The sequence below is a fragment of the Ailuropoda melanoleuca genome, chromosome X (assembly GCF_002007445.2).
Source record: "Ailuropoda melanoleuca isolate Jingjing chromosome X, ASM200744v2, whole genome shotgun sequence".
Lineage (NCBI taxonomy): Eukaryota > Metazoa > Chordata > Mammalia > Carnivora > Ursidae > Ailuropoda > Ailuropoda melanoleuca.
The window spans coordinates 54,622,474-54,630,597 of record NC_048238.1 but is presented as its reverse complement, the minus strand read 5'-3'; positions in this window follow the sequence as shown (position 1 = coordinate 54,630,597).

The window sequence follows — 8,124 nt, the reverse complement described above, 5'->3', positions numbered from 1 at the left end:
CTGTCTCGCGGGTGCCATCCGCGAGTCCACCTGCTCCCCCGTGCAGGTGGCCCGCCAACCGCCAGCCGTCCTGCCTGCGCTCCCAGAGCTCCCTTCTCAGTCTGCTGTCTCAAGCGTGCGGGTCCGTGGTCTGTCCGCTCCCCCGTGTAGGTGGCTACCGCTTCCCGGCGCCNCGCCCTGATACGGCGGCTCCCTCCCCCTTCTGTTTAGCTTCCGATATCTGTGCGCGGTTTCACGGCTCCCCGCTTCGTACCTCGATATTCAGCGCCGGAGATGTTCATTTGTAGAGATCCAGATGTATCTTCCTGCGTCTCAGGCTGATTCAGTGGATGTTCCTGCTGGTCTGGTACCTATCCAGCTCAACTCAGGGGACCGGCTGAAAAAGGGGTCCCCTACTCCTCCGCCATCTTAACCTCCCTCCAAGTTGACCTTATTCTTAAATAAAGCCAATGGTGAAGCTCTGGGCCATTGTAAGCCAGTGACTTGATATGATTTAGCCAAAAAATTCTTTAGAGTATGGTTCATTTGTTTCACTTATCCAGAAGAGTAAGGATTATAAGGAGCAGAGTAAATTATTGGTATTTTCAGGTTTTTAGAGAGCTCCTGAGTTGCCGTAGAAATGAAATACCTTTCCCTATCAGGTTCTACATATTCAGGAATTCCACAGGTTGAAATGATATTATTTAATAAGTCCATGAAACACTGAATATCTGCTTTAGATGCTAGGAACACTTCTGGAAATCCAGGCATCATACACAATATTATTAATCAATCATTCTCACCCTCTGAAGGTGAAAACTCTATGCTATAGACTGAACGGATCTCCCCAAAATTGATATGTTGAAACCAAATAACCAATGGGATGGTATTTGGAAGTAGAGCCTCTAGGAGGTGATTAGGTCATGAGGGCAGAACCCTCATGAATGAGATTAGTGCCCTCATAAAAGAGATCCCAGAGAGCTCTCTCACCTCTTCCATCATGTCAGGACACAGCAAGAAGACTGCTGTGTATAAAACAGAAAGGAGGTCCTCACCAGACACCAAAAATGCTGGTGTCTTGACCTTGGACTTCCTAGACTCCAGAACCATGGAAAATAAGTTTCCATTATTTATAAGCCACCTAGTTTATGGTAGTCTTTTATAGCAGCCCAAATGGACTAAGACATCCTATAAAGTCTATTTGCTGTCAGATCCCATGTAATATTGTCCTCAGTAAGCTTTCTTGATTACCTTAGGTGTTTCCAATAAATATTTTTTCTGAAAAGCAGTACACCTTTGTATTATTTCTTGAATCATTTAATCCTTATTCCAAGTGTGGTAAGATTCCAAGGTTTTCAGTATATTCCTTTTATCTGAATGAGTTTGTTAGTGACATGAAAAAGCCATCCAAGCATATACAATTGAGATACATGAATTCTGCTATTTCATAATTCCCGTATTTCTATGGTATCCTTCTTGGCTCCCCTTGGTTTCCAATTTTCTAAATCTTATGGAGTTGCATGCTTTTAAAATTGTGAATGGGATTCCTAGATAGAATTAATGGGGTTTCAATTTCTCCAATCAAAACCTTAATAACTCTTTCCTTGGCTTGGTGTGCAAATTTATTTTCTTTAGATATTTCATCTTGCTGTCTCGTCTGAGCTCTACAATGAATTTTAGAAATCTGTTGGAGAGGGGCGCCTGGGTGGCACAGCGGTTAAGCGTCTGCCTTCGGCTCAGGGCGTGATCCCGGCGTTATGGGATCGAGCCCCACGTCGGGCTCCTCTGCTGGGAGCCTGCTTCTTCCTCTCCCACTCCCCCTGCTTGTGTTTCCTCTCTCACTGGCTGTCTCTATCTCTGTCAAATAAATAAATAAAATCTTTAAAAAAAATGAGATTATTCCAAAGTGAAAAGTTTACATAAAAATAAACAAATAAANCAATTATGTTTTTCATGTAATACTTTAGTTCCCACTGATGCTGGAAAGCTCTCTCTATTCTTCCACATTTGTCTCATAGCATGATAGATACCAAATGTATGTTTACTATCAGTATAGATATTTACTTTAAGATTGCTATTTACTTTAAGATCTATGGCTAATTCAAAAATTTATGCAAGAGCCATGAGATCTACTTCATGGGCTGATCTTGTTTGGGAGAGGATAAGCCTCTAGAAGTTAATTAGAACTGCCTACTACATGCAACACTTTTGTATATTCCTGTGTGTGTCTCATACAAGATATATCAGTGAATTATATTAAGTCAGTATTAGGAATAAGAATATCAGACCAAGACTGAGTATCTTCTACTACAGCTGTGAGAGAATCATATTTACATATTTGGTCAGGATCCAGCAACAGAGTAGCTAGGTCCAAAAGGTTACACTTTTCTAGAATAACATTAGGGTTAGACAATAAAGCTTTTCCATAGTTATTTCCATAGCACAGTGACAGGTGTTAATGTCTTATGAACTTATAAACAGCAGTAACAGCATGAGGTGCATGTAAGTAAATTAATTGTTCCAGGGTCAAAGACTGAGTCTTTTCAACTAGAAGACCAGCTGTGCTAAGACTTGTAAATATCCTGACATCTCTAAATCCAATAACAAATAAAAATAAACAATAAGCCTATAATCAGAGCCTAGTTTTTAAGAAAGTTCACCATTAGCAGCTCCCTTATTTTCATGACAGAAAAGATGGAATAGTTTGTCAGAGTTAGGAACTCTAATCCTGGCTGAGAAATAGCAGTTGCTTTACACATTTAAAAGACTTCTCACAGGGTAATGTTATGGAAGTGTTGAATCACTAAATTGTACACCTGAAACTACTATCATGTTGTAGTTAACTAAATAGAATTTAAATAAAAATTTTTTAAAAAGAGCATACTTATCTTAATAAGAACTAAGAAATGTATAGAATTGTTGAATCATTATATTGTACCCCAGAAACTAATAAAGCACTGTATGTTAATTTTACTTTAATTTAAAAATCTTTAAATAAATTTGTAAAAGAGAAAAGACTTCTCTAGGTGCACCTGGGTGGCTCAGTCGGTTAAGTATCTGCTTTCAAAACAGTCAAAAAAACTAAGAGGCAGCCCACAGAATGGGAGAAGATATTTGCAAATGACACTACAGATAAAAGACTGGTATCCAAGATCTACAAAGAACTTCTCAAACTCAATACACGGGAAACAAATAATCAAATCAAAATATGGGCAGAAGATATGAACAGACACTTTTCCAATGAAGACGTACAATGAAGACATTCAAAATCATTAGCCATCAGGGAAATTAAAATCAAAGCCACACTGAGATACCACCTTACGCCAGTTAGAATGACAAAAATTGACAAGGCAGGAAACAACAAATGTTGGAGAGGATGTGTAGAAAGGGAGTCCCTCATACATTGTTGGTGGGAATGCAAGTTGGTACAGCCACTTTGGAAAACAGTGTGGAGGTCCCTTCAAAAGTTAAAAATTGAGCTACCCTATGATCCAGCAATTGCACTACTGGGTATTTACCCCAGCGATACAGACGTATGGAAGAGAAGGGCCATATGCACCCCAATGTTCATAGCAGCATTGTCCACAATAGCTAAATCATGGAAGAAGCCGAAATGCCCTTCAACAGATGACTGGATTAAGAAGATGTGATCCATATATACAATGGAATATTACTCAGCCATCAAAAAGAACAATTTCTCAACATTTGCTGCAACATGGATGGGACTGGGAGATAATGCTAAGCGAAATAAGTCAAGCAGAGAAAGACAATAATCATATGGTTTCACTCATTTATGGAACATAAGAAGTAGGAAGATCAGTAGGAGAAGAAAGAGAAGAAGAAAGGGGGGTAAACAGAAGGGGGAATGAACCATGAAAGACTATGGACTCTGGGAAACAAACTGAGGGCGGCAGAGGGGAGAGGGGTGGGGGAATGGGATAGGCTGGTGATGGGTATTAAGGAGGGCACGTATTGCATGCTGCGCTGAGTGTTATACGCAAGTAATGAATCATGGAACTTTACATCAAAAACTAGGGGTGTACTGTATGGTGACTGACATAATATAATAAAAATATTAATTAAAAAAAAGTATCTGCCTTCAGCTCAGGTCATGATCTCAGGGTCCTGGGATCAAGCCCTGCAATGGGCTCCCTGCTGAGCAGGGAGCCTGCCTCACCCTCTCCCTCTGCCTGACACTCCCCCTGCTTGTGTGTTCTCTTTCTCTCTCTCTCTCTCTCTCTCTCTCTCTCTCTCTCTCTTTCTCTCTCTCTCTCCCTCCCTCAAATAAATAAATAAAATCTCTCTAAAAAAAGAAAAAGACTTCTCTAGTTTCTTTGGACCACAGTAAAAGTTCTATGCTGCATTGTGTGACAGCTCAATGAGATGGTTAGTCTTCAGAAAAGGAAGAGACACAATGCCTGCAATATCCAACCAACCCCGAAAATTAGCGGACTGTTTTTTGGGTTTTTTTGTATTTTGGGGGTTTTTTTGTCAGAGCAGTTTGCTTCTTTTGTAAATGGTCTGACTTTGAGATGGAACTATCTTCTGCCTGTTGACCAATATTAAATGTCTCAAATATTTGACTTCAGTTTGTTAATACTACAATTTATCTAGAGAGGTTTTTTGTTCTTCAGCAGCTAAAAATACTAAGAAATCCAAAGTATCTTCTTTACAGGCATACATGCAGTCTTAGTAGTTATCAGTAAATCATCCACATATTGAACTAGCATGGGCTACTAAGTCAGGGAAAGTTTTTCAAGTTCTTATATAAATGTCTAGAGAATATACAGTTGACCCTTGAACAAGGCATGGGTTATGGGTGCAAACACCCCCATGCAGTCAAAAATCCACATATAGGGGCGCCTGGGTGGCACAGCGGTTGAGCGTCTGCCTTCGGCTCAGGGCGTGATCCCAGCGTTATGGGATCGAACCCCACATCGGGCTCTTCTGCTTTGAGCCTGCTTCTTCTCTCCCATTCCCCCTGCTTGTGTTCCCTCTCTCGCTGGCTGTCTCTGTCTCTGTCAAATAAATAAATAAAATCTTTAAAAAAAAAATCCACATATAACTTTTGACTCCTGTTAAACTTCACTACTAATAGCCTACTATTGACCAAAAGCCTTTTCAATAACATAAAGAGTTGATAAACACATATTTTGTATGTTATATGTATTATATAATGTATTCTTACAATAAAGGAAGCTAGGTAAAAGAAAATGTTATCAAGAAAATCATAAAGAAGAAAAAACACATTTATATTACTCTACTGCATCAAAAAAGATTTGTATATAAGTGAACCCACACAGTTCAAACCCATGTTGTTCAGGGGTCAACTGTAATAGGCAAATCTCTGAGACATCCATTGCTAAAAGAAAGCTTCCATAGACAAATACAAAGAGGAATATTGACTCCTCAGCTAAATATAAGAAAAGAAAACTAAAAGTAAGTCCATTACAGAAAAATATTTAGCTGACACAAGTATAGAAATTAAAAGAGTAGCATGGTTGGGTATAACAACCATGTCAGAGAAATGACTAACTTATTTATTTCTCTCAGATCTCATACAAATCTTTAATAAGTTGAACTTTCATGTCAAATTGTCCTTTCTTTTTCATAGATGCAAGACTTTTTTTTCTTAAATTATGCTCTGTCTTTCCAATTCTCTAATTAGGACTTCTAAATTCCTAAATCCTAATTCCTAAAGATGAATCAATTCTTACAATTCAGAGTGTTTTTCCAGCACCAAATGAGACTATAACTTTCTCCTCTCCCCCTTTTGTTTTAGAAGGACATACTTAGCAACCCAGGTGTTTTGCCTCCTGAGTACCCCAAAAAACTCCATCCTGAGTACAGAATGTAGTAACCCTTAGTTTATATACCAGGTCCTTTCCCATCAGATTAACAGTCACAACAGGAGACAAGAGAAAGTCATGTTCCTCTAACAGATGACTTGCTGCACAGGAAATTTAGAGTAGAATGAACAGGTAGAAGGTTGTCCAGAGATACCCACAACTTGGATATTTTTATGGGCCAAGGAAAAACAAGGTCAATAGAAAACACAGAACATATCAAAACCCCAAAAACAAATAATACAATTTTAAAATGGGCAGAACACATGAACAGACATTTCTCCAAAAAAGACATATAGATGGCCAACAGACACATGAAAAGATGCTCAATATCACTGACCATCAGGGAAATGCAAATCAAAACTACAATAACATCACACCTCACACCTGTCAGAATGGCTAAAATCAAAACCACAAGAAACAGCAGGTGTTGGCACGGATGTGGAGAAAAAGGACCCCTTTGCACTCTGGATGAGAACTGGTGCAGCCACTGTGGAAAATAGTATAGAGTTTCCTCAAAAAATTAAAAATAGAACTACCCTACAATCCAGTAATCACACTACTAGGTATTTACTCAAAAAATACAAAAACACTAATTCAAAGGTATTCATGCACCCCGACATTTATAGCAGCATTATTTACAATAGCCAAATTGTGGAAGAAGCCCAAATGTCTATCAATAAGTGAATGGATAAAGAGGATGTGGTATGTGTATATATACATATGTGTGTATACATATATATATGTATATATGTGTGTATATATGTATAAATATATATGTGATATGTATATATATATAATATTTTCAACCATTAAAGAGAATGAAATCTTGCCATTTGCAACAACATGGATGGAGATAGAGAATATAATGCTAAGCAAAATAAGTCAAAGGAAGACAAATACCATATGATTTCACTCATATGTGGAATTTCAGAAACAAAACAAACAAGCAAAGAGAAAAAAAGAGAGAGAAACAAACCAAGAAACACACTCTTAACTATAAAGAACAAGCTGATGGTTACCAGAGGGGAGGTGGGTGGGGGAAATAGGAAATAGGTGCTGGGGATTAAGGAGTGCACTTGTCATGATGCACTGGGTGATACATCACCCAGTAGTGTTGAATGGAAGTGCTGAATCACTATATTGCACACCTGAAACTAATATAACACTGTATGTTAACTATACTGGAATTAAAGTAGGCGATAGATAGATAGATAGATAGATAGATAGATAGATGATAGATAGATAATAGATAATAAAAAATAAAACACAGAACATGTGCCTCCAGTACCCATAAGAACAGTCAAGGAAAGACTAAGGCAGGGAAAAAACAGACATGTAAATTTTTCCCATCCTCAGCTGCAAGGTTCCTCATTGGACCAATTTTGCTTATTAGTTTGCACTATCTGCATTTATTTCTTCTGTGATTTCCTGCAGGATAATTTTTTTGAGGCAGTTGTAAAGATTCAGAGTTAGTTTCCATCCCTTTGATCTTCCTCAGTCTCTTCTGGCATTCATTTTTCCAGTGCCCTTTTTACAATAGTGACATGTTGACTTTACATTAGGGGACTCCCTCATATGTGTGGAGGGCTCTAGATAATGGTTTCTTCTTTTTGTGAATAATCCTGAGAAGTTAATACTGAGGTCTTAAGTTTCTTTTTGTCTTTATCCGTCTCCATAATCTTCTAAAACTGAGTTGTTGCTGTTGCCAATACCTAAGAAACTGTCCTTGCAATCTAACTACATTTTCCCTTACTTGCTCTTGAGTTCTAGACAGAAAGGCTACCACAAAGTAAAGAAAACCGAGGGACTTTTCTAATCTGCTCCCGGATCAATCCTTGTAAATTTCGATAATACCTTAGTAAACTACGGGTGAAAATTAATGAGGATTCATCCAGCTTCTGGGTGCAGCATTGTAGTTTCTTCCACTTCACCTTCTGCAGAAAGGCTTCAAGGATTGCCATCATCAATCCCTTGCACTGAGTTTCCAAGGCTCTAAAAGCAGCCTGAGATGTTGGAAGAGGTAAACAGTAGACTTCCTGAAGCCAAAGCACTTCCTGGTGATGGGAGTTCTTTGGTCCCTGTCATGAGCTGAATTGTGTCCCCAAAAAAGATATGTTGAAGTCCCAACCCATGACACCTGAGAATGTGACCTTTTTTGGAATTGGATATTTTGCAGATATCATCAAACAAAAGGTAGGCTTTAATTTAATATGACTGGTGTCCTTTTAAGAAGAGGAAAACACCATGTCAAAACAGAGATACACGGGGAAAACATTGCGTGAAGATAGAGACAAAA